The sequence below is a fragment of the Myotis brandtii genome, unplaced genomic scaffold, assembly GCF_000412655.1.
Source record: "Myotis brandtii unplaced genomic scaffold, ASM41265v1 scaffold68, whole genome shotgun sequence".
Taxonomy (NCBI): domain Eukaryota; kingdom Metazoa; phylum Chordata; class Mammalia; order Chiroptera; family Vespertilionidae; genus Myotis; species Myotis brandtii.
This window is the reverse complement of record NW_005370657.1, coordinates 3,312,724-3,319,662: the sequence shown is the minus strand read 5'-3', so window position 1 is coordinate 3,319,662 and position 6,939 is coordinate 3,312,724. Positions and strand designations below refer to the sequence as shown.

The following is a 6,939-nucleotide window of genomic DNA, read 5'->3' as shown; positions in this document are numbered from 1 at the left end:
GACGCTCTATCCACTGAGCCAAACCGGTTAGGGCGTTCCATTCTATTTTCTGCTCCTGTCTCCCTGTTACCTCTAGTCCCTCAGATACACTGGGCTTTAAATTCTCCACCACAGCATTACTACTGATAATTCTTTATTGTGGGGGGCCTCTGTCCAGTGAATTATAGGATGTTTAGCAACATCTCTGGCTTCTACACCCACTAGATACCCACAGTTACATTCCCCCCCCACCCCCACCCCGCAAGCTGTGACAAATAAAAATGTCTCCAGACAGTGCCAAACATCCTCATGAGTGCAAATCATCCCCAGTTGAGAACTACTGGTAACAGACCTTTCTCCTGATCTTAATACTACTGGAATAGTGCCTGGAGCACATATGGCAATCAGTAAATATTTGTTAACTAACCAACCTGTGTATCCAAGTCTTCTGAACATTTCTACCTCAATGTCTTGGCTTAGCAGCATCTCAAATCCAGTATGCCCAAACCAAACTCCCTTGCATTCCTTAATCTAGTTATAGTATTAACTAAATTATCCATGCCAGGAACTAAGAGATTAAACTGAACTCTTCCCTCTCCCTCATCACCTAGACCAGTGGTCGGCAAACCACGGCTCCCGAGCCACATGCAGCTCTTTGGCCCCTTGAGTGTGGCTCTTCCATAAAATACCACGTGCAGGCACGCACGTACTGTGTGACTGAAACTTCGTGGCCCATGCGCAGAAGTCGATTTTCGGCCTGGGCGAGTCTATTTTGAAGAAGTGGGGGGTGTCAGTCGGTTGGGCGACGGGAGACGCGGCACAGGCGGCCGCGGGAGACGCTGGACAGGGGAGGCGTGCGCGATTCATGCACAAGTTGAGTGAGCCAGTCAGTCAGGAGTACTCTAATTAAGTTAATAACAATGTACCTACCTATATAGTTTAAGTTTTAAAAATTTGGCTCTCAAAAGAAATTTCAATTGTACTGTTGATATTTGGCTCTGTTGACTAATGAGTTTGCCAACCACTGACCTAGACCTATTCTGTCAACAGGTCCTATTATACTTCAAATTCTCGTGTCACTTGGTCTATTGTTTCTATGACATTCTTATCCCATTCCAATTCATGGTTCACAATGTTGCCATATTTCTAAAACCTACTGTCACTTCCTTAAAAATCTCTCAAGGGCACTCCTCTGTTTATGGCAGTGTTTTCCATAATCCAAGTAGCATCATCAAGATTTTGTCATACTCCTACTACATACAACAGTGTATTCCTATAATAGTTTTCTTTGACTCTACTTTATTTTTAGTTAGCCACATTTTAAACAATATCAAAAAGTCACACAATGTTTTCCCCTAAAATATAAAAACATTTCAACGTGTTTATCCACGTACCACCTAAAAGATGAAAATCCAAATTTATCAGCCTAGGTTGCCATGATTTTGTCCTCTGCATGTCCTCTCAGCACCAATTCCAGGCATACCAACTGCCTCAAATTCCCCGAATCAACTATGTTCTTTCTTTCAGATTAAGATATACCATGGCACATGGTATTTATTCTGCTTGCATGTTCTTTCCTTCCTGTTTTGTCTACCTGAACAAACTCTGCTCATCCTCTCATTTCTCCTTGATAGCGTCAGAATTAGATGCTGCTTCTACGTTTCCTAATATCTTAGTCCTCTACTTTAGCACCTGTCACACCATGAGATGATCATGTGTTTACCTCTCATATCTCCCTTACTACACTGAGAGCCCCTCAAAGGCAGAGCCAAGTATGGGATTCTACCTCTAGCACCCACATGGAATAGTACTTGACACAAGAAGCATTTAAAGAAATGTTTGTTGTTAAATCTAGACATATCTAGATTAACTGATTGTCTATCACATACAAGGCAATGTTCTAATACTGTAGAGAATATAATAAAGATATGACCCTGGCCCTCAAGAAGCTTGTATTCTAATAGTGGAGATGGACACATTTGCTATCAGACAAGACAGAATACTGTAAGTGGTAAAATGGAGTAAAAGTGCTATAGGGAAAAGGTCAATATAGAAAAGAAAGAATGGGAATTTTAAAAAATATGTTTTTATTGATTTTTAGTGAGAGAGGAAGGGAGAGGGATAGAGATAGAAACCCTGAGGACAGAGAAATATCATTTATTGGCTGCCCCCTAGTTGGGATTGAGCCTGCAACCTGGGCATGTGCCCTGACCCGGAACTGAATCAGTGATTTCTTGGTTCCTGGGTCGAAGCTCAACCACTGAGCCATGCTGGCCAGGCAAGAATGGGAATTTTTATTAGCAATTAAATTCAGGCATGTACTCTGCTGAGTAACTGAGGTAAAAATCACCTAAACCTCATCAATTCCTGGCTTTGGTACCTACTCTGCCTATCACAAGGATTGTGTAAATGACAGAATGGGCATGAAGGTGCTCAGAAGACTATAAGTAGCTATGTAAATTCTAATCATTACTAATAATTCTGACTATGGAATCCAGGAACCATGCATGGAGAAAGTGGCATCTGAGCTAAAGCTCAAAAGAGGCATGAAGGGTATTGCATAGAGGAAGCGTAAGTGGTAGTTACGGACATGAATCCTGGAGCCAGACTTGCCTAGGTTTGAATCCCAGCTCATCCATTTACTTACTAGCTGCATGACTTTGGAAAGTTAATGTGTCTGTGCTTTAGTTACCTGTTTGTAAAACAAGGCAAATATTAGTACCCAACCCACAGAGTATTAAATAATGTAATATATGTGTTATGTACATATTAAATAGGTGATAAAAACCGACTGAAAAGAAGCAAAGAGGCAAGGAATTACAGAGCATGTTGTCAGAAGACAGCAGTCCAACATGCTTAGAATGGAAGATTAAGAAAAAAAAAAGGTGATGAAGTGGAAGACATATCTAGAAAAGCAAGCTATTTGTCATCTTAAAAAGGCTATTAGCCGTAACCGGTTTGGCTCAGTGGATAGAGCATCAGCCTGCGGACTGAAAGGTCCCAGGTTCGATTCCGGTCAAGGGCATGTACCTTGGTTGCGGGCACATCACCAGTGGGAGGTGTGCGGGAGGCAGCTGATCGATGTTTCTCTCTCATCGATGTTTCTAACTCTCTATCTATCTCCCTTCCTCTCTGTAAAAAATCAATTTTAAAAAAAAGGCTATTAACTGTATCAGAAAGAGCTCTGCACAAGGAGGCTTTCCCACCTAATTCATAGCTTAGTTGGACAACCTCAGACAAAGCATAAACGCTACAAAGCTGAGTACCCCCTCAGTAAAATGAGAAGGGTACAGAATTAGATGAACTCTGATTCTCTCTCAGCTCTGCAATTCTAGGAAATGGGCTGGGGAGTTGTTAGAGGTGTGCACTATCCCATTAGATACCTACAGCCACATGTAGCTATTGAGCACCTGAAATGTGACTGGTCTTAATTGGAACATGTCACAAATGTAAAATATACACCATATTTCATAGACTCAGTACAAAAAAAAGAAAATATTACATTAGTAATTTTATATTAATTACATGTTGAAATTAGGTTAAATAGTACTGAAATTAATTTCATCTGTTTCTTTTTCACTTTTTAAAAAATGTATTTTGCGCCCTAGCCAGTTTGGCTCAGTGGATAGAGCGTCAGCCTGCGAATAGGTTTGATTCCAGTCAAGGGCACATGCCCGGGTTGTGGGCTGATCCCCAGTAGGGGGAGTGCAGGAGGCAGCCGATCAATGATTCTCTCTCATCATTGATGTTTCTATCTCTTCCTCTCCCTTCCTCTCTGCAGTCAATAAAAATATTTAAAAATGTATTTTGTGGCTCATATTTCTGAGCATTTTATTTCTACTGGACAGTACTATTACAGACTATTTTCAGAATACACAAGAGACTGTGATTCTGGGGCCAAAATGACCAACAAAATGTAAGGCATTATCAAAAGCAGTCTTAAAAACACTCTTCTGGTCCTTATAAAGTCATGGTGTATATCAAAGTCCTGTACTATGTTCAGTTTTCCTTGTATTACCTGAAGAAAGATACAATGCAAAACCAAACAACTCAAGTAAACAGAATGATCAATAAGACATGCAATAAGGTTAGAGACAAGTATGTATGGAAAGATAAAGACTACAATATATGATGACAATCTATAAAATCAGATGAAAGCTGAATGAGAATTTATGAAATGTTCTTCACAAATATTGGAAAAAAGCAAGGGAGAATTCTTTGAAGCTTTATGGAGGCATTTCAGACAGAGGTACAACTTTGCAGAGCAGGTAGCCTTATACAAAAAACTCAGGGATGGCTTAGATTAAACAAAAAAGTGAATTCTATAAAGATTATACCAACTATTAATCCATAAAAGTGGTTACTATGGAATTACACAATTCTTTGTATTGCATCTCTGAGATAGACACTAGTATTCTCCCAACCCTTACCCTGGTAACTGTCTTAAATTCCTCAGTAAGAAAACTGAACACCAACTCAACATGCAATTTCTTTGCTTACATGTCCCTTTTAAGAACCATCTAAGACAGTGTTTCTTAACCTTCTGGCCCTTTAAATACAGTTCCTCATGTTGTGACCCAACCATAAAATTATTTTCGTTGCTACTTCATAACTGTAATGTTGCTACTGTTATGACTCGTAATTTAAATATCTGATCTGCAGGATGGTCTTAGGCGACCCCTGTGAAAGGGTCTTTCGACCGCCAAAGGGGTCGCGACCCACAGGTTGAGAACTGCTGATCTAAGAGATCTGACAATCTTCAAGTTATAGAACCTATCACCAGCCTAAGTACTTAAGTTTAAATATTCAATAAACCTGCTTTTTATCATTCAGTCTTCCACTGAGCCAGATATGGAATCGGTATCTTCTATGATCAGCTCTGAAACCTTTATTGTGGATGAGAATCACATGACCTCTTTTTCAAGAAAGGTTATACTTTGTTTACTCACTTTTATATTTTATCCTTATTCCTTCAAAACAGTTATATTAATTTGATTCAGTACTAGTGATTTGACCACTTCCAATTTAGGTATAGAGAAATCATGATTAGATCTAGAATATCCTATGCATTTATTTTATTTAGTACCTCCAACTTCTAGTCAGTCGAAAACACAGTGAGTTTCTGTCTTTTCTACCAGAACAAATCTTTTCCATATGATCATTAAGTGGCCCCAATGATTACTTTCCTTCCTCACAGAATCTTTTACTCTGGCTTTAAAGCCTCTGAAAAGGTGCTCCTGGAATACTTTCTTGGCCTGCCTAATTTTAGTTTGCACTTCATGCCAAGAAGTAAAATCAAATTTAAATTTTTTTAATATACCAAAGAGGAGCAAATTAATTTGACAAAAACATTTCCAAGACCAAAAAAAAAAAAGCCTTTGCTTAAAAGAAAAATTCATAATTTTCCCCAATAGTTGCCCAGAAGATTTTTTAAAAGTTTCTTAAGAAACATACATGCCACATACAGTCCATTTTGTGTTGCAAGGGGCAACGAAATGGTTTAACAATATTTCCTTGAGGTGGGAAGGAAATCTGTTTATCAAACTAAGAGGTCCAAAGAAAATCCAACTGATTACCATCCAAATCATTTCAATATCCAATTTCAAGTTAATATCAACATACATTTTTATAATAAGCAACATTTTACTAATTATAAACACAAAGCTTAAAACAGCTTTACGTATGCTAAAGAACAGAAAATTTCACCTCGATTCACTGACATGCAAAACCCCACTTCTCTCATGGGATGAACCATGCTACCAAAAGATGCCTGGTTAGTTTTCCATGATCTGGGTCCCAATGTTGCTCGGATCTTTGTTTCCTAAAGAAGCCACAAAGGACTCAGATGAGCATGAAAGCTGCATTTCTACTAACACTGGCTTTGTCCTCATTTTAAATTATCCTATTAGGGGGAAAATGCACAAGAATGACTCCCCTATAATATAGTGCACATCATTTACCTATAAGTACAAACAAGTTACATTCACCACAGCACCTTTGGCTTTCAACATTTTGCATATTGGTTGTCGTTAAATATCAACTTCCTGTACCAAAAGAGACAGCAAAAGAAAAAAACAGTAACATCTTCCTTAAGCGAAAAAAAAAATTCCCCGAGATAAATTGCTTTAAACACAGCTTAAAGAATAAAACAATGTCAAAGACTCTTGGCAGTTTACCCACTTACCACACAGCAAACAAATCAATGTTAATTGAGCAAATAAAAGAGAGCAGCACTAAACTAGGCACCTAAGCCCTCGTTTCAACAAACGCACAAAAATAGCAAGACTTGTCCAAAGACCTACATTCATCCCTTTAGCCACACACACACCTTTACTGTTACTTGGACTCGGCGGCAACAAAAAAAACTCACCTCTTATAGGAAACCAAGAAAATGCAATCCCGAGTTAAGAAGGGATCAGGGGGGAACAACTTAAAAAACAGAAAAGAACTTGTAATTTATAAAGGGACTACTCAAGTGTCCACTTAAATCTGCTTTGTCCACCTAAATGAGCTCAACGGCGCCCAGGAGAACGGGGTTCGCACCGGAATTGGCAGGAGAAAGCCGACACTTCGGAAGAACAATCGGGAGGAGTGGCGGGACCGGAGGGGCGCCCTGACGTTCTCTCCCGTCTCGCCCACCGGGGCGCGTTCCCAAGGCCCGGGCATCTGTCACCCGCCGGCCACCCGCGCTCCTGTCACCCCCTCCGGAGGGATGACCCATCCCGAGGGCACGGCCCCTGGGGCTCGGTTCGGACTCCGGGAGACCGGGGACGGGGTCAGAGGAGGGCAGTCTTCTTTGCACCGCTGTTAGTCCCTGCGGCGGCCCGAAGGCCAGGAGGGGCGACCCTGGGGCCGAGGCCGCGACATCCCTCAGGATACCCGCTACGGAACCGGGACGGCACTCGGGGGACTCCGGCTCTTCCGACCACCCCCGCCCTCCCCGCGACGCCAAAAGGGACC

The 6,939-nt window shown here is 40.9% G+C and overlaps 1 protein-coding gene across 1 annotated transcript in view; it reads right to left on the bottom strand.

Moving 5' to 3' along the window:
* PPP6C (protein phosphatase 6, catalytic subunit) overlaps window positions 1–6,939 on the bottom strand; it is a 21,700-nt gene that overhangs the window by 14,490 nt on the left and 271 nt on the right. The window lies entirely within an intron of this gene.